We start from the raw sequence: 19,281 nt of genomic DNA, 5'->3' as shown, positions 1-19,281 counted from the left end.
TGCAAAAGCATTAAAAGTTTACGAGACAGTGGGAAGTTTCCAGACCAAACTGGAAGAGAAAATAGGAACTCGGAGAAAGGAGTGTGCGTGGAGGCCTCTTTGCAGAGAGAGCTTCTCCAAGACTGGAGGAGCCTCCCCTTTGCCAGCTGGGAAGGAAAACGGAGACAGAAAAAAAGCCCAGGGCCCATAGTAATGGGAGACCCTCCCCTCAATTAGCCGGGACCCCAACAGCTGCATCTTCGGGGAGGGGGTGGCCCGAAGTGGACCAGCCCTTCTGAGGACACACAGCTGGGTATGAACAACTCTGGTCTTCAGGGACCTCACGCTCGGGTGAAGGTGAGTTCAGACGTGGTGCGTCCAAGCGTGTGTGGACACAACAAGATTGCTCTCCGGGGGAAGAGAACGTCATCCCATGCCTAAATTACCCCTGTGCTGAATGTTTCAAATACTACGACCAATGCACAAAGAAAGCTCGGCACACAAGGAAAGAAGCTACCATGAGAAAAAGCAAACAAAAGCACTAGAAACCGACCCACCAAGGTTTCAGATATTGGAATAAGCATAAAACAGCTATGCGCACGACATTTTAAAATAAAAAGACAAGCATGAAACATCACCAGAGAATATAAAACTGTAGAAAGCAACATAGCAAATTGACAGAGACCCAAATCAAAGCTCTAGAAATGAACGTTACGATAACTGAAATTTAAAACTCAGAGTGGGGCCGGCCCCGTGGCTGAGTGGTTAAGTCCGTGCACTCCGTTTCGGCGTCGCAGGGTTTCACCGGTTCGGATCCTGAGTGTGGACATGGCACCGCTCATCAGGCCATGCTGAGGTGGCATCCCACATGCCACAACTAGAAGGACCTACAACTAGAATATACAACTATGTACTGGGGGGCTTTGGGGAGAAGAAATTTAAAAAAAGAAGAAGAAGATTGGTGACAGATGTTAGCTCAGGTGTCAATCTTTAAAAGAAAAAAACTCAGAGACTTTACTTCTTGACCTGTCAGTAATAGTCCCATACATGTTTGGTTTCTAATCATTTATTAAACTGTACATTTGTTTTTCACTCTTCTGCAAAGCTGTATATTTACAATTTATGCATTTCATGCATGTGTGTTACATTCCAAAATAATAAAGCGTTAAAAACACTCGATGGATGAGTCTAAGAATGGAGTAAATACAGCCAAAGAAAGAATTAGGTCAAAAGAAAATAAGTCAAAAGAAAATATCCAGAATGCATTGCAGAGAGACACAAAGATGGGGAAAAGGAGAGGGTAGAAAAGAGCAAGTTTAATTAGAGCCCTAGAAGAGAGAAAAACAGGTAGACACCATGTTTAAGAGATGGTGGCTGATAATTTTCCAGAACTGATAAAAGATACCAAATCATAGATTCAGGATACCCAGCGTCCCCAGAAAAATAAATACAAAGAATCCATGCCTCAATCCATCTGCAGAAACCAAAGGAGGGAGAATATCCCAGATTCACTTTCAGGGGAACCCCGGTTAGACTGACAGCTGACTTCCCCTGCACCCGAGGCAGCCGGGAGCCATGGGGACTTCTGCCACCTGGAGCGAGTGCACAGTGGAAGGACGCCCCGCTGCCAAGGGGAGAATAGAGGGCAGGTTAGGGGCTGAGAGACCAGCCAGGAGCTGAGATGAGGGTGGCCTGGATCAGCTCGGTGGCAGTGGGGACGGAGGGGAGTGGACAGGTCTGAGAGATGCTGAGGAGGCAGAACCGGCAGGACTTGGTGATGGATGGACTGTTGATGGGGGATGAGCTGAGAGAGGAGGCAAGGGAGGAGGCCAGGTCTGGCTCAAGGGGCTGCTTGGCTGGAGGGGCCCCACTGAGACGAGACCCAAGAGGAGGAGCAGGTTTGGGGGGGGGGGGAGCTTAGTTTTGGATGTGGTAGTCCAGAAACTCAAGCCTATTGGTACCCAGAGGAAGGAGACTCTCCTGAGCAGAAGGAGACAGAAGGATTCCCAGAAGCGGAGGAAATAGGGTCAGCTCTGAAGGGCAGGTGACAGGAAGGAAAAGATCCAGAAGACGGCAGGCCTGCAGGACACAGCATCTACAGCTCCAGAAGGCAGCCAGGGTGATGGGAGGCCATGGGAGAGAGCAAGGCCAGGCAGGGAGGCCACGCAGGCAGGCTGTTCCCTCCCGGGGCCCTGGCGACCAGCTTGGCGCCCAACAGGTGCACGGCCGATACTTGCTGGACCAATCAAGTTCCAGTACTGTGCAGAATCGGTGACCGCGGTTGGTGGCCACGGTGAGGCCAGTGCTCTGGCTGGTTCCCCTTGTCCATCCTGGCACAGAGAGTCAGGTCTGCTCACCCGCATCTTCCCCTTTGGCTGTGGTTCCCAGACCCTAATTCTGCATCCTGCCGACTCCAGATGATGTCGCAGCACCAAGTTGGGAAACTGAGACAGTCAAAAACAAAGATTGCTTGGCAGAGCTTTCTTTTTTCTTAAGAGAAATCAAGGACCCAGCCCCTCCTGCCCGACCCCCTGGACACCCTCCGGTCCCCCAGCCCGCAAAGGGCTTCCGCAGAGAGACATGCGTCTGTACGGGGCTCCCCCTGCCACAAACAGGGAAGCCCGCAGCTCAGCCTTGCTCGTGCCCTCAGGGGTCCCACCTCCAGAGCTGAATACACAGCCACTTCAGGACTCAGAGACCCTCTCCTCCCGGAAGTGGAGAACCCCCAGAGGTCCCCGAAGCCTATGAAATTGGGGGAAGTGAAGCTTCTCGGAGCCCTCCTGCTCTGCCTGCCTCGCGGCTGCTCGTTTCTACAGAATCTGTGGGCTGAGACTCGGGCGTGTGACTCATCTCTCCCTCCCTCTCTCTGAGTAAATGTCAAGTGACATTAGTTACCCCATGTCCCTCGGCAGCCCCCCCAACCTTTTTGGCGGTGCTGTTTACCTCGGCGGGATCAATCAGCGTTCGGGGAGGAATAGAAACCCTTTTAGATCCAATTAATGAAAATTGGGCAGCGGGAATGCACCTGTTTAAAATTTCACTAGCTGGGCAGGGAAAGGACCGGAGACGCAGGGAGATGGGCTGGAAACGGGGCCTCGTGGTCAAGCCCCTGCTGGCATTCGGAAGAGAAACCCCAATTTCTGATGGGGAGAATTGGGAGGACCCCAAAACTGGGTCCTGGTCTAACACTGTCTGCAGGTACAGAGCTCAGAGCAGCCTCTTTGCTCGTTCCTTGGAGGATGAGCAGGGAAAGGAGTTGGGGGGAACCACGTAAGTGGCACAAAAGTTGCTGGGGAGACCCAGGGTCCAGCAGCTGCTTTGGGTGGGGGGGCCCTGGCTTCCCCTGGCCACCGGGACCCCAACTCCAAGGAGGTACCATTTCACTACCACTCCAGTGTGTTCCAGGAACCGTGCTGGGCATGGCGGCCTCTGCCTCAGGGATCATGGTCCCGGCTGCCCTGTGATGGTCAAGGGCAAACAGAGCTGGCTCTAACGCCGCTCAGCCATGGCCAGCTGTGTGACCTTGGGCAAGTGGCTGATCCTTCTGAGCCTTACACTTTTCACCCCTTAAATGGGGGTAATAATGTGCATGCTTCATAGGGCGACCGGAGGATGAAATGAGAGAAGGTGTGAAAAGTCTCTATCTTAGGGCGTGCCTTCCCCTCAGCCTGCTTCCCCACCCCCATCAATCCCCCTCCTCCCCCGCCCCACCACACCTCAGAGCCCACCCCTCTCCAGCCCGAGATCGTTCAGTCATCACATTATTTCCCACAGGCGGCAAAGGGCCTGGAGTGAGTGCACTGGGGACGCTGTTCAGAAGGACGAAAGAATGAATTCCACAGTCTTCAAAGCATTTGCACATCCATCAAGGGACGGTAGGAACTAGGCAAGTGACGGTACCTCTCTGGGCCTCAGTTTGCTTGTCTGTAGGATGGGGCCTGAATCAGATGCCTCCCGGGCCCACTTCACATCCCTCCGGCCTCTTGGCCCAGGGCGGCTCCAGGACAGACACGGTCGTGCTTAGACAGCACCGCAACCCTGCGCCCCCGGTGCATCCTTCAGCTCACTTTCTGAATCCATCCCCAACACGGCAGCACCAGGATGTCGGTGGGAGCCCCCGGGGAGGCGGGCACAGCGGGAGGTGCAGGGAACATCACGCCCCCCCAGGGCGACCCTCCACCAGTGGGGGTCGGGGTACTCAAGTGGACGGTGCTGGGTGGCTTTCCGTGTGCCCCTCAGAGGGCCCAGCTGCCCGCGGTGGTGACGCCCCTTGCATGGTCTCTTCCTCCTTCTCTGTCTCGCCCTCCCGCCCCCTCACACAGCCCCCTGGAGCCCTTCCAACAGATATTCTGCACCTGGGTCCTCACCGAGCTCTGCAACCCAGGCTAAGACAGGGCCAACAAGTAACAGCAGCCTTACAAGCACATGTGATGACCGCAGGAGCCAACGGCGGCACAGGTGGATCCCCAGCGTGGCGGGTATGTGACCAGTCAGGTGGGCAGCGGGTGCTCAACAAACAGGTGCAGCTCCCGGGAAGGGAGGGCGTCCACTCACTCACTCCGTGCCTGGTAGAGAGCCAGGGCTCAGCCCTAGGAATGGCACCGTCCCAGCCCTGAGGGCCACGGTCTCCTGCGGCAGACGGACAAGTCAACAGTGGGGGGGGGGGGGCGGCCGGGGGTGCAACCCAAGCGCAGCAGGGGTCAAGGCAGAGCAGCAGAGGTGAGTGGGTGCAATGGAGAAGGAAGGAGGCCAGACCCTCTGCCCTTCGAGGCACGGGGCGTTGGGGGTGGGGGCGGGGGGAGGGGAGGCAGGAAATGTCCCCAGAGAGAACAGGCCTCAGGTGGGGAGAAGGGGGAGGGGGAGGGGCAGATCTGAGGCTGGGGAGGCCCAGAGCCGCCAGCTCCCTGCGGACCGAGTCCCTGCCAGGCAGACCTTCCCTGGCCAGGGGTGATGCCTGGCTCCCGGCGCTGGCAGAAGCACCTGGGCTAATGGGGCACAGACGTCCCTCCACCCTGCCAGCAGCAGCTGGGGCTTTTGTGGAAGTGCCTGGCTCCAGAGGGGTGCATACAGGAGGGACCCCAGCTGTGCCCAGGTTCGGTGTGGCTCTGCCAGGTTCAGAAAGGCCCAACAGAGAAGGGGGGCCGCCTCTGGCAGCCCCCAACTACAGGCCCCACCAACGTCCTGGCGTGGACAGGAGGCCACATCTGTGAGGGCCAGAATATCCTGTGCAGCTGTGCGGCTCAGCCCTGCTCGGACGGGTCCAGGAAGCGGTGACCGGGCACCTACCAGGGGCTCCTAGACACGGGGACGTGGAGCCGTGTTCGCCCGCCCCCTGCACATGGGTGATGGGTCCCTCGGAAGTGGGACACTGTTGCATGAGCCAGGCCAGGCTCGACTCTGCTGCAGGAACAAACATCCCAAACCTTGGCGGCTCCACCCGGGGGAAGTTCCTCTCACGGCAGCTGCTCTGCTCCAAGCGGTCTCTCAGGGACCCAGGCAGGAGGGCTCCCCATCTTGTAGCTCCCCACCTGGAACTGTGGCCTTCTCGTCACCAAAAACAGAAGAGACAACAGAGAAGTCAGCACTGGTCCTTCTGTGCTTCAGCCCAGAGGGGACACACATCACGTCATCTCTCAGCCCACTGGCCAGAGACACCGAGGGGCTGGGAGATGCGAGAGCACGGAAGGGACCGTCACAGCAGCAGCGCGAATTCTCAGTCCCGGGGCTGGCGGCCTCGGGCAAGCGGCGAGACCACTGGGCCTCAATCTCTTCACCTGTAAATGTGGACGGGCGTGTGGCACCAGCAAAGTGCTTCCCATGGCTCCCAGCCCACACTCAGGCGTCCCCGTATTTGTGGCTCTTGTCACTCTCTGACTGCAATGGCTGTCAGTGGGAACTACCGAAATGTTTTGCTCCATTTTCTCTTATTTTATCAACATGGGTTGAAAAACACAAGGACAGAACCAGGAGCAGAATAGGAGGACGGGCGGGTTTGGTGGTTGGAATAAGGTGACTAAGGGCAGCCTCGTGAGCCCGCCTGGAGCCACCGATCGCACCCTCCCCGGGACACGCGCCAAAGTGAAGAGAACTGACAAACACAGAATCCTGGGCATGGCATCTGACGATCATGCCTGAAAAGACCATGGATTCTGTTTTCCCACTTGGGGGGATAGAGGCCCTGTTATAACACTCACGTCTGTAAGACACTCACACAGTCACCTCCCAGCTCTTCTTCAGGGATATATATGTCGAAAGGAAGGGACTCCTACGGCAGGATGGTCCCCCCTCCTCTCCCGGGGGCTCCAGGGTGGGAGGCAGAGGGAGGGATGACCAAGTGCCACGGGAAGTGGGCTTCACAGAGGAGGTGATATTTGGGATTGGCCTGAAAGGGTGAGTGGGGTCACATCCTGGAGAAAGGGACGCTGACCAGTGTTGAAGGTCAGCTCTCCCGAGTCATTCTCAAGCCAGTTCACCCTGCCTGCCTCCCAGCAGAGGCTAAAAAACCCATGTGCTCTCTTTCCCAGCCTCCTGTGCAGCCAGGAGAGGCCTTGGGACCATGTTCTGGCCAAGGTATATAAGGCAAACTCTGCGGGGGGGCTTCGGGAAAAGATCTTTTCCTCCCTGATGAAAGGGGAGAGGCCCAGGAGAACACTCTCTCCCCACCTCACTGTGCCTCTCGTCACACACACCCTCTCCTTTCCCGCTTGGGGATGTGGTTCAGTGAAGACATGGAGCCTGGAGATGTGGCAGCCATCTTGTCACCATGAGGATGATGTCTGGAGCTGAGCAGCCATCTTGTCACCATGAAGGATGGGCCATGGGAATCACAGAGAGGCAATCCAGGGCACTTCTCCTGCCCTCGTCTCTGAATAAGCCCTGTAAACACCATCCCTGGTCTTCTTTTTGGGTAAACTTTAAATGGTCTCATGGTTTAGGCCCTAGGAGTTAGGGTTTCTGATACCTGCAGTGGAAGGCGTTTCTAAGGGATACAAGGCCCCACCAAACGAGGAGCTCCCCACAACGAGCAGACTTCATCTCTAGAAGCCATCTCAGGTTGTGAGTAAATTCCCATTTAGACAGAGAATGTTTTCATTACGTTATCTAAAACCAGAACTAAGCGTATTTCTAAATCGCACCATGTCCACACGCATCCCGGGGCCCCTGGTCACCTGGGAGGGACCCCACCCCCGCCAGCCTCTCTCTCCCGCACCCTCTGCATCACCCCACGGCACTTGTGGGTCGTTAAACACAGCGAGTTGTGACCCACTTCCAACCCTTGGTCCACCGGGCCACCTGCTGGCCTGACCACGCCCTGCCGCCTTGCTCAGCTCGGGCTGCCATGATGAAACACCACAGCTAGAGAGCGGGTGGGGCTGCAGTTCTGGAGGGGGCATGTCGAGATCCGGGCGCCAGCACGGCTGGGTTCTGGTGAGGGCCCACTTCCTGGCTCGCAGAGTGTGCTCGCCGGGCCCTGCCTGGGGGCGCTCCCATGGAGAGAGACCTCTCCCTCCTCCTCCTCTTGCACGGCCACCGAGCCCCTCCCGAGGGCCCCGCCCTCAAGACCTCATCCAACCCTAATTACCTCTCAAGGGCCCCTCCTCCAAATACCATCACCGGGGTTAGGGCTCCAACACAGGGATTTTCAACCTCTCACCATCTAGGGTGCCTGTGAGGGGACCCCCTTTCTGGAGCCTCCTCTTATGTCTTAATGAGCCATTGGAGGGCTCCTGGCCCAGGCCCAGCGCTGAGCTTGGCGCTGTTACAGCCGCAACGAGACACAGGGGTCACAGCTGGCGGGAGACAGACACAAACCCAGCACGTAGGACGCACTCACCCCTTAGCCATGATTGCGACAAATGAAGAAAGGGAGGATGCCAAAACCCACGTAGCAGGGGACCCTGCCCGGGGGAGGAGAGGGCTTCCCCAAGGAGATGACATTTCAACTGAGACCCAAAGGACACACTGACCCCACCTCTCTGAGCCTCAGTTTCCACATCTGTAAAATGGGGTCCCGATGAAGTCCAGGCCTGACTCGTGTTAAGTGCTTGATGGACACGCACTCTGAGCGTGATTCTCCGGGGAGAGCGGGCGTCTCTGGCCCCCTGTGATGGAGGAACTGGAGAGACAGCCTTTGCCAGCGCGGCAGTGCCTCAGGGCTGTGCAGCGGCACGTTCACACTTGGGAAACAACCAACCGTCAGCGAGACCCCACTGAGAGGGCAAGATGCCAGCAGACCGAGGCCCAGGCCAGGGCAGGCGGGCTGCGGAAGGCAAAGCAGAGCCCGCGACCAGGCCAGCAAGGGGTCAGGGTTAGAGTTCAGAGCGGCAACCCCAAGGCTGGAGGAGGCCCCGGCCCTGGAGTCAGACCCGCCTGGGTGGGCTCCCGTCCCCACTCAGCCACTTAGAGCCGTATGACCAGCAAGTCGGGGTCCCGGCAGCGTGGTTGAAGTGCAGGCTGCCCCCGCACCTGTCCCATGGGGCTCGGGGACAGGTGACAAGCCCGCCTGCGGCGAGCGTCTCACACCTGTTCACGCTCCGTCAGTCCTGGCCGCGCCGGCACCCCTGTGAGAACCACATCCCACCCCTGTCCTCCAGGCCCCCAACCCCTCACCCCAAGATGCCCACTCCCCCACCGCCCTTCTCGTCTGCCCTCAGTTTCTGGGAAAAGTCCTGACGTCAAAGACGGTGGTGAGCAACCCCCGGGAAGTTCTGGAACCCCTGGCCGGCCCCCCGTCTCCTCCTCTTCCCTGTCTGCACCCCACACCCTGGACCACAGAAGGTCAAGGGAAGGCTTGGAAAAAGGTCGTTCCATTTGGGGTTGCCAGATTTAGCAACTAGACATGTAGGACGCCTACTTACATTTGAATTTCAGATAAACAACAAATAAATTTTGTAGTGCAATTAGGCCCCATGCAATATTTGAGACATACTGATGCTAAAAAATGATTCATCATTTATCCAAAATTTAAATGTAACTGTGTGTCCTGTATTTTATGTGGCAACCCTGATACCATTATGTCCTTACGACATGTCCTCCCTTAAGATCCATCTATGGCTCCCCAGTGCCTTAGGCCAAAGCCCAGCCTGTTGCACACTGGGCGGCAGAGACCTGGGCGGTGCGGCCCCTGCCTCCGTGCCAGCTCAGCAGAGTAGACAACGGAGCCCAGCTCAGGAATGGCCCTGAAGATCACGCCAGGGGCTAGAGTTTTTTCTAAAGGCAATGTGGAAAGAAAATCCAGTGCCGTCCTCCCCTATCCTGGCACCCTGCCTTCATTGAAGAGTCAAAAGGGTCAGAAAAAGTCCTTTTGTGTTGCGGTTGCCCCCTGACGGGAAGGGCAATGGAGCGCTCCCTCCATTCATTTCACAAACAGTAACTGAGCCCAGCTCCGTGCCAGGTCCCTGCTGGGGGCTGGGGACCCTCCCACTCCAGCTCCCTAGGTTCCTTCCATAAGCCTCGTCCCCATCGCAGGCTTCCCCTTGAAAAAGGCATTTCTCTTTGTCTTAAGCCCCTGCCTCCTCCCACTTCCTCCTCTTCATGAGTGGGAAACCCCTGGTTTCAGATCAAAAGGACCCAAAAATTCACATGGCATTTCAAGTTGAATCTGCAGCTGAACCATTGACTTCAGAGAGTTTCCAAAAGCATCACTGGGCAGAGCCGCCCCGGCTTCACCCTCGCATCAGAGGGAGGGAGCCCAGGAGACACCGCTGCCCAGAATCCTGGACCAGCAACAAAGGCCGCAGGCCTCTCTGCCTTCAGACTGAGCACCAGCCCAGCTTGGGGTGCCTTGGGGGCACTGCAGGAATGAGACCCCGGAAGAAGGGATCAGGGCAGCAACGCTAGCATTCATGGGGTGCTACGTGCTTAGCACGCACATCTAATCATTTCAGACTTGCTCCGAGTAAACCTTCCCTTGCCACCCAGACAAGCCAGGGCCCCAAGTGACACGCAGCCTGAGCACCCTGTGCTTCCTCACCTGGGGCACATGGCAGTTCCATTTACTTATCTTGGGACTGACGTGTTCAAGGTCTGCCTCCCCCATTGCTGGGGGCAGAGGCCGACGGCCAGTCCGTCAACCTCACTGCTGGCCCCCGGCATCCAGCACAGCACCAGACATAGAGCAGATGCTCAGCAAATATTTGTGGGATGGAGGGAGGAGGAGGAGGACCAGGAGCCCCGGGAGCGTGGGCGCCTGGCCCGGCTGGCTGGCTCTCTGCTCCACCCCGAGGGCACCACGCAGTCACGGGAAGGCGCACTGAAGCAGCGAGGGCCCCCTCGGTTAGCACTGGAAAATCGGTTCCTAGAATTTGACCAGTGAATCATAGTGAAGAAATGCAAACTCGAGTGCATTTCTTGTTTTTCCTCCTTCCCCTTGAGAGATGGCGGCCCTCGCTGGGCCGCACCCCACCCCACGCAGACGCGGAAGGAGACAGCACCCTCCAGCCTCATCAGGAATGGGTAAACCTGACCCCAGGTATTTAGAGATACGTCAAACTCTAAAGAAAGGCGGGGAAGTGACTTCTTCAAAAGTCAGGATGGGGGTTACGTCTAGGGGAGAATAAGGGTGTGAACAGTAAGGACACCTGGGGGCTTCTGGGTGCTGGGGCAACACTCTGTGCCTACCTAGACCCCATCTCCGTGTGTGAGAGGGAGTGAGATCCCACGAACTATGAAAGCTCTGCCTTCTGCCTGTCCGGCTGCTTCTTTACCACCTGCTCCTCCTCTGAAGGGCCCCAAACCATCTGCTCCTTGGGGCTCTGGCCCGGGGTGGGGGGGGGGCTCTCCTCACTCCTCTGACCCCTTCCTGGTGGTCCCCTCTGTGCCTGGCTGCAGCCCCGTCCACACACTGACCACTCCCATCTTCTGTTCCCAGCCCAGCTTGTCCAGTTGCCTGTCAGGCAACATAAGCTCTGGGATGCCCCCAGGACAGCCAAGCTGATCCAGTCAAGGAAGCACATTCTAGGAGACGAAACAGCATGTGCAAAGGCCCTGGGGAAGAAAAGGGGACCTGAAGTGAGGGAAACTTTGCAGGGCAAGATCTGCGGAGCCATGGGGGCACAAATGCCCATGTTTCCACAGGGGAGTCAGACCCTAAACCCCACCATTCCCCATCAGGTGCCAGCTAACTCAGGCCCCATGCCTTCTCACAGGTGAGGTTCATGCCTGCACCCCACTTTTCACTCTCACTTGCCCGAACTCCCTCTCCTTCCATCCTTCCTCTTCTCTCTCCTCATCCTCACCCTTGCTCCCCCTCTCCCCCTCTTCCTCCTTCCCCTCCTCCTCCTATATCACACAGACTCCTGGTCTGAAGGAGGAAGAAAGGACTAGCACCCCGCTGCCCACCCCACCAGCTGGCAGAGCAGACACGACAGCCCAGGACCCCGGGAGGCAGGAGGCAGTGAGCCTCCACCTCCAGCCCGGAAGCTTCTTTCGAAGAACAGCAAGGCATGACGGGCCTCCGTCTGTCTCCCTCCTGCTCTCCATCACCGCCCCTCCCCTCCGGGGCGTGCATCCCAGCGCGCCCGCCCATCCTGCGGGGCTCCAGCTGCCCGGGGTGGTCGAGCTTAGGCCTGGCTTTCATCAAATGCTGCCCATCCCAAAGGCCACAGCCAATGCGGAGGAAGAAGGGAGTCGGGGAGGGGGTAGAATTCTCCAGATTTTCTCCCAGCCTCCAAAGGGCCTCCAGAGAGGTGGGTATATAGGGTTTCTTTTTAAAAAGTGTGGAAAGGAAGTTTGCAAATATGAAGAAGGGCCGCGCAGGGCCGATAACGGGGTGAGCACCCTGCCTGCGGACAGGGCAGGTCCTGAGCCCAGGAACCCCGGCTGCTCCACATGGGCCGTGGCTGGACCGTCTTGTCACCGCTGTGTCCCCAGGCCAAGCTCGGGGCCAGGCAAGAGGAGGCACTCAGCAAATATTTGCAGATTTATCTGCAAACGAAATCAAGAAGAAGGGAGCCGAAGGGAGGAGAAATAGGCCAGGATTGGGGGTGAAAAGAAAGAGCCGGGGGGAGAAGACAGGAGGGGCCTCCTGATGGGGAGGGGGCTCGGGAATCAAGAAAACTGCTGAGTAAAAACTGTCTTTGAAAAGGCCCCAGATTATTCATCTAAGTCCTCATCTCACTAAATTTCAGTTCACGCGGCTGCAAATATTTGAAATGAGTAATTTCTCCTGATGAAGAGAGTCTGATTTTGATTCTGCCTAATTTATCTCGAGATTTCGGGAGCACCCAGAGGCGAGGGGTTGAGTCTGTTTCGAGCAGCTCCCGGCCGCCCTCTCTCCCAGTCGAGCCGCCTCCCGGGCCTGCCCCACCAAGCCCCAAAGGTGTGAATCTAGGCAGAGAATGAGCTGGTGCTCCTGGACTAGCGGAGGGGCCTGGCTGGACCGCACGTGAGCCCCGAGGCCCAGGCAGCAGAGGGGCCCCCATCAGGGACCGTCTCAGAGCCAGGTGGGCCCAGGCCTGCCTCAGCTCCTGGCCCCTGCAGCCTCCTCTGGGCCCGCAGGCCTCTGATCCACTCTGTCACGGCCACCAGCTCTGGGCCCCTGGACTCCTAGGCCAATCCCTGAGCCGGGCTCGTCTGGCCCCCAGTTCACCTCCCAGCCCTGCCTCCTCCCCCTCCTCCTCCACTCCCCAAAGCCCCCAGGCCCTGGCACCTTCTGAGTGGTGTGGTCCCCTGTTCCTCCTAAAAGGCTTGAGCCCGATGTCCCCTCCTCTGGGGTGCCTTCTCTGCCCCGCAGAGCCCTTGTCCCCTGTGCAGACCCCATCTGGAGGCCTCCCTGCTTCCCCCAGAGAGGGCCCGGGCTGGCTCAGGCTCCCACACGCTCTCAGCCCCGCGCACAGTGTGCTGAGAAACTTTGGGGGCAAGAATATTGATCATAAATGCACAACGGAAGACATGACGAGGGTACGGATGAGAACACGAAGGAACCGACAGATTAACTCAGGGCCCCCCTGACAGACAGAGGCCCCGGCACCCTGTCTGGGCTCAGGGGCAGCCACCAGGGCCCTGATGAGAGGGCAGTTCTTGGCACCTCCCAGGAGGCCACCCACCCAGACATGGAACCAAAGGCCTGGCCTCGGCCCTGGGACACAGACGACACAGGAGCCTCAGCAGAAGGGAGAGTGCGGCTGGCTCAGGACCACCTGTCGCCACCGAGAAAAGGCCACTCCAGTGGCACAGAGCATGCACTCAATAAACACCCGAATGAAAGAATGAATGAATGAACGGATGCGGAGGCTCTGTCTGATTCTAGGATCATAGTAAGGAATACAGGCCCCCAGTGAGCAGATCTGGGTTTCAGTGCTGGTTTCACCACTTCCGGGCCTCCAGACCACATCGAGCCACCCCGCCTGGGGTGTGGGGCTTCTGGAGGATGTGGGTTGCCTTCTCCCCCGGGGGTCCCTAGGAACCGAGGCCCTGACACCCGGAGAACCTGCCATTTGTTGACACTCGCCCAGTGCCCGGCCCACGCCAGGGTGTTTTCCACCCACTGTGACCTGCAGCTGACGCCACATTGTGACCCCATTTCACAGATGAGAAAACTGAGCTGCAAAGAGCTAGAGTGGCTGGTCCTGGTTTAGAGAGAAGATATGCCCAAAACGTTAACTCGGGAGGAAACAGGAGCACCGGAACACGAGTCCGAGAGCCTGGGTCCAGGCCAGCCCTGCCCTGCGAGGAGACCCACAGCCTCGTGGGGCCATCTGGCTCCTGCCCCAACGGTGAGTCCACTGTCCCCCGCTCTGGATCGAGCATCATCCACAAGAGGTTGGAGAAGGGAGCAGGGTCGGGCAAGCTCAGCCAGGAGACACCAGTGAGTTCCGAGCCCCAGAGACGGTAGGAGAGGCTGAGGCCCAGAGTGCCAGTGGGGAGTGGGGGTGTCAGAGGGCCGTGCACTAGAATCTGGGACGAGGTGATGCATTGGTTGAGAACCTGGGTGCCCCGTGCTGGGTGCTCTCCATTGCGTTTTCTCCTGCGAAGGAGAAGTAGCATGTGGGTGGGGGGTAGAGGGAGTGTCACGGATGTTAACGTCACCAGGGCAGCTGGTGACAGGCTTCCCGCACACGCCCGAGAGCCAGAATGTGCTCCCGTGGGGCCCTGGAGCCTTGGGTTCTTGGCAGAGGATGCTGCCCGGGCCGACAATGTGCCAGGCCCCGTGCTGAGGGGCTCAGAGCTGAGCAGTGGGCCCTGCCCCGAGGATTCGTGGTGGGAGAGCTGAGGCCAGAAGAAGCGTCATTCTCGGTGGTAGAGGGGGGCCCGTGCTCCAAGGCACATGGGCGGGCGGCTCAGGGCTGGGGACCCCACCACCAGGGGTCAGCTTCCGGACAGAGGGCAAGGCCAGGCCCAGAACTCTGCCCGCTGGGCTGTGCCAAGACCCCAGAGGGGAAGGTTTGAGTCGGGGGAGTGGGGGGTCCCCATCCCCAAGCCCCTTGTGTCTCAGATTTTAGGATGCAAATAGGGGATTGGGAGGGAGGTAACTCCTGGTTTAAAATTCAGGTTCCGGGGCCGGCCCAGTGGTGCAGCAGCTACGTTTGCGCATTCTGCTTTGGCGGCCCAGTGTTCACTGGTTCGGATCCCGGGTGCGGACATGGCACCACTTGGCACGCCATGCCGTGGTAGGTGTCCCACATATAAAGTAGAGGAAGATGGACATGGATGTTAGCTCAGGGCTAATCTTCCTCCCAAAAAATGCAGGTTCCCAGGCCCCATCCCAGAGGCTGTGGTTCAGCCAGTCTGGGCTCAGGCCCAGGAATCTGCATTTGACCAGCAAGCCAGGTGACCCTGGTGCAGCAGGCCCGGCATGGGGCCACTGCCCAGTCCTGTACTGGTGGAGAGCTCCAGCTCTGGAGCCTGCCAGACTCGAGGGTGAGTCCCACCCAAACCCCTCCCTGCTGGGTGGCCTTTGACTTTCTTTCTGCGGGTGCCGCATGCAGCCACTGGGAGAGGCCAGTGAGGGCAGTGTTAAAAAGCTCAGGCTCCCCCAGTCAGACTACCTGAGCTTCCGTCCCACCTCTGCTGCTCACTGCCTGTGTGACCTTTCTCAGGCTAATTAACCTCTCTGTGCCACAGCTCCTTCGTCTGCTCAGGGGAGGCAATAATAGCACCAGCCTCCCAGGTTGTTAATGGAAAATACACGTGTGCCGGCGCCCTCTAAACCCCTCAAGGACTGTAGCTCTTGTTCAGGACTCTTGACCTCCCAGCCCTCTCCCTGTGCCTGCCCTCACCCCCACAGCAGCCGGTGGGATCCCCTGAAACCTTGCGTCCCGTTGGGCCACACCCCGACTGACAGCCCGCAGTGGCCTCCTGGCCGGCAGCCGTCTTCCTCACCGTGGCCCCCTGGCCCGGGTGCCTGGACCCCTGCCCACGTCCGTGCCCTCGGTCCTGCCCATCCCCCGGCGCCAGGCTCTTTGCCTTCCCTCTGCCAGGAGCTCTCCCTGGTTTGGGCTCTTCTCCTTCAGGTCTCAGTCCAAATGTTGGTACTTATTATGTGCTGCCTTTTTCAGTTTAATAGAATATTTGTATTTGCTGATATCTGCATAAAGAAGCTCTGATTCTTTCAAAACTACAAACAGTGATGACTGGGCCAGGGGACAAGCACAAGAGGGACAGAGGTGGCAGAGGAGCTGCCCTCGATAGCTTTTTACCAATTCTGGGTTTTGAACCCCGCGAAGGCTCTATATACTCACCTTCTTGGAGAGGCCCGCCCTGACGGGCTGTTCCCAAACCGCCCCCTCTCCCTCGCTCTTCATCCCCTCCCCGCTTAATTTTTATTCATCCTCCTGTCACTAACTGCCATCATTTTTAGTGTGTATTTGATGGATTATTGTGTGTCCCTCCCATTGGAATGTCACCCTGGGAGCCCAGGGCCAGGTCCTGTCCCGGCACTGTGTCACAGGGGCTTCACAGATCCCCGCTGCACACCAGAAGCCCGTCCCAGAGCTGCTCCCACCGCCCAGCGGTGCGCACCTCCACGCACCGTCCACGCTCATTGACGCCACACCAGGACTGCAGCCAGCACGCCACGGGTGCTCAACAAATGTTTGTGGAATGAATGAAGGCGTGGATGTCTAAAAGACCTTCTAACAGACGGACACAGACCTTCCAGAAGGACGAGCGAAGCTTTTTAAGAGGAAAACACCTGGAATAGCTACTGGCACAGAGGAGATATTCAATACATGGTAGCTACTATAATTATTACTAGAGTGTGAATGACTTGCCTGGGCCTCTTTCTGTGAGCAGGAGGAAGAAGTGAGGCCAGGAAAGCCCTGAGAAGAGAGGGAGGAAACACAAAATTCTTCTTTGGAGCTTCTCCCCAATAATTGTATAATTTCTTTTTACTTTTCAAAAAGTCTCTGTCTGTGTGGGTCTCCGCTCGCCTGCTCCCCCCAGCCCCCCGGCCACCACCTCTGTAAGTGTCCCAGACAGTCTGAGGGCCAGGAGCCCCCAGCAGAGAACCTGGAGTTCCAGACTAGCGGTCAGGAAGCCCTCAGCCCCCCAAGGGTCCAACGGGCTCCCCCAGGGGCTTGGGGGCAGTGGGAGAGTAGGGAATAATGGCTTCTCACCCCCACCCACCCTGGGCTCCTCCAGGCCCTGCTCTCAGCAGCCCTGAGAGGCTACAGACGTGAGGTAGAAAGAACTTGGCCTCTGGAGTCTGACAGCCCCAGATCCTCGCTCAGCCCCGACCTTCCAGCACATTCCATACCCCACCTGACCCACTACTTGCTGTGCCTGGTCTTATTTCATCCTCATGAGATCTTTGGGAAGCCGCTGGGTTACTGCCCCATTTCACAGCAGGGGAGATTGAGGTCAGAGATCACTTGCTCACAATGACATTGCAAGAGCGTCCATTCCAGGCCGGGAGTCTGTGCTCCCACCCTGACTGGTGCTGCCCTGGGCTGGGGCTCTACCGCGGGACCCTCAGTTCCCCTATCTGTAAAATGGGGGCAACCGGGGTTTATCGTGAACGTTCACTCACTCACAGAAGTGACTTGCAGAAGAACCTGACCTGGGAGGGGCCCACCAGACGCTTCCTTCCCTCCCCGGGGAAGCCCTGTGTCAGCCCGCGTGTGACGGCAGCCGTGGCCGGCTCGCTTCCTCGTTTCCTCGTGGGAGTGGGATGTGGATGGTGGGGAGGCACAGATGCGGGGCTGCGAGGGGCCCCTGCGAGGGCGTAGTGCTCACCAGGCCGGTACAGAGAGGGGCTGAGGGCTGGAGAACAGCGAAGACTGGCCCCTCTGCCAGGACCTGCACCACCCGTGTCCCCACAGCCACGTGTGCCTGCTGCTGCCATCGGTCCTCCGACAGAGCAGCAAGGAGCTGGCCAAGGAGGGGTGGAGAAAGAGAAAAAAGCAACCCCCTCCCATCTTTTGTTTCCTCCTTGCAGTGTCGGTTTTTGTTGTTTTTTTTTTAAATCCAGCCACTCTGTGGTCCCCTCCGGGGCCTCCTGCCTCCTCCCACCTCCTCACTGGTGGCTGTCACACGACAGACATTTTTAGTGGTGACAGCTGGCCTTGTGGAACTCGGCTCGAGTACGGGAATGGTTTTTAAAAAAAGAGTGAGCCAAACCACCGCCACTTTAAATAGCAATGCAGCGGGAGGAAGGCAGGGAAGCGCGTGCCACCAGGAGCCAGGCCGGCTGGGCTCCCAGGCGCGTGGCCTTGAGGGAGGAAGGTCCAAGCCTCGAGGACCTCAGAGCTCGTCAGCCACACCTCTGCATCTGCCGGAGGGAGAAACTGAGGCTCAGAGAGGGCGGGTGTCACACCCAAGGTCACGTGCTTGTGAGTGGGGGGCTGGGACTCAAACCCAAGTGTGCCCATGTCTGGCACCAGGCTCTTCCCGGAGAGGCCCGGCCCCCCCACAGCGCCACCTGCCCTTTCCTGACCTTGGAGAGAGCCCACTGCTATGGGCATCACAGGTGACCGCTTTGGAGGTCAGCCCTCCCAGACGGGGGCACCGTGAGGACAGAGGCCCCCACGTCCTGGAGCAAGCCATGTCTTTGCAGGAATTCAGTGGACATCTGCAAAGGAATGACAGGCTAGGATTCCAAGGGTCTGCGGCGTCCCCGGGACCCTCATGTTTATAGCTGCAGGTCTGGAGACTCCCCTCGGTCCAGTCCAACACCAGGTCCCGTCACTTTGTCCCCACAACATTCATAGCTTGAAGCTGACCAGCGTGGGGAATGAGCAAAGGCTGCAAAGCAGGGCTTTTCTCCTCCTTGGAGAGCTGGGGGTGAGACATCGAACAGCACCCCGCCTATGCCCAGGCCCCACACCCAGTTCCACCGTTTACAGCAGACCACGAGCATCGACCCCCGAGGCCGAGACCGGGGTCCCACCTTGCCTCTCCTGCTCCTCCCTGTGTCGACATGGGTGGGTCACTGCACCACGCTGAGCCCTGTCAGCTCCTCTGTAAAGTGGGGAAAGTGTCAGGATGGACCTTATGGTGCAAATCAACGAGAAAACACATGTAGAGCCTGGAGCCCAGAAACGCCTTAGTGAGTGGCAGCCGTTCTTAGGATGACCGAGCTGACAGGGTCCCCTGTCCCTTCGCCAGCCAGGTCTCCCCTCTCTGGACCTACATGCCTTTGCTTCCGTCATCCCTAAGGGGCAACAGACACTGAGAACAGAGCAGCACACGCCAGATGGGCCAGACAGGCCGGAGCAGGGAGAGGGAGAGGCGCTCCCCTTCCTGGCTCCAGAGAGGGCATCTCTCCTCGCGTAACCCAAGAATGAATACCCCGGCCTTCTGGACCCCCCAATCCTGTGCCCTCTGCTGCTCGACTTTCTTCATGATGCTTACCTTCCATGCCGTCTCGGTTGGGTTAATGCCCGGCTCCTGTCTCATCTGGGAATGTGGGCCCCTTGAGGGCAGAGAGTTTGCTGTGGCATCCAGGCGGTGCCTGGCACATCATGAGGGCTCGATAAACAACCGCCCCAGGGGGCACCTCGGCTTCTCTGTGCCACATCCCAGAGCCACCTGGAAAATGTGAGTGGTGTTAAAAATTAGAGAAGGAAAACATGAAGCGGCAGAGGAAGACGAGAGAACAACCTCTGCAGAGCAAGAGGGAATCAGTGCAGCCTGGAAACCTCAGTTCACACACACGCCTCCGAATGCCTCCTCTGCTGAGAACCCACCGGTGTCTCTCGTTTGACCCTCACAACAGCCTGCAAGGTGGAGTTTTTACTGTCTTTCCTAGCCTACTTTATAGAGAAGGATACTGAGGCTCAGAGAGGCGAATACTCTTGCCCAAGGTCACACAGCACTGTGTGGGACCCAGCATTCCAACCCAGATCTGACCCCAGAGCCTGT

At 58.2% G+C, this 19,281-nt stretch overlaps 1 long non-coding RNA gene across 1 annotated transcript; it reads right to left on the bottom strand.

The window, feature by feature from the left end:
- Positions 1-1,029: 1,029 nt before the first annotated feature.
- Positions 1,030-18,948, bottom strand: LOC139079770 (uncharacterized). The gene is made up of 4 exons (XR_011533706.1): positions 18,772-18,948; positions 5,403-5,520; positions 4,399-4,608; positions 1,030-2,423 (listed from the first exon to the last, which is right to left on the bottom strand). It is a non-coding gene; the product is annotated as an uncharacterized lncRNA (long non-coding RNA).
- Between the last annotated feature and the right edge of the window lie 333 nt (positions 18,949-19,281).

This window comes from Equus przewalskii, chromosome 26 (genome assembly GCF_037783145.1).
Source record: "Equus przewalskii isolate Varuska chromosome 26, EquPr2, whole genome shotgun sequence".
In the NCBI taxonomy this organism is placed as follows: domain Eukaryota; kingdom Metazoa; phylum Chordata; class Mammalia; order Perissodactyla; family Equidae; genus Equus; species Equus przewalskii.
Note: the sequence above shows the minus strand (reverse complement) of the source record. Positions and strands in the feature narration are given on the sequence as shown.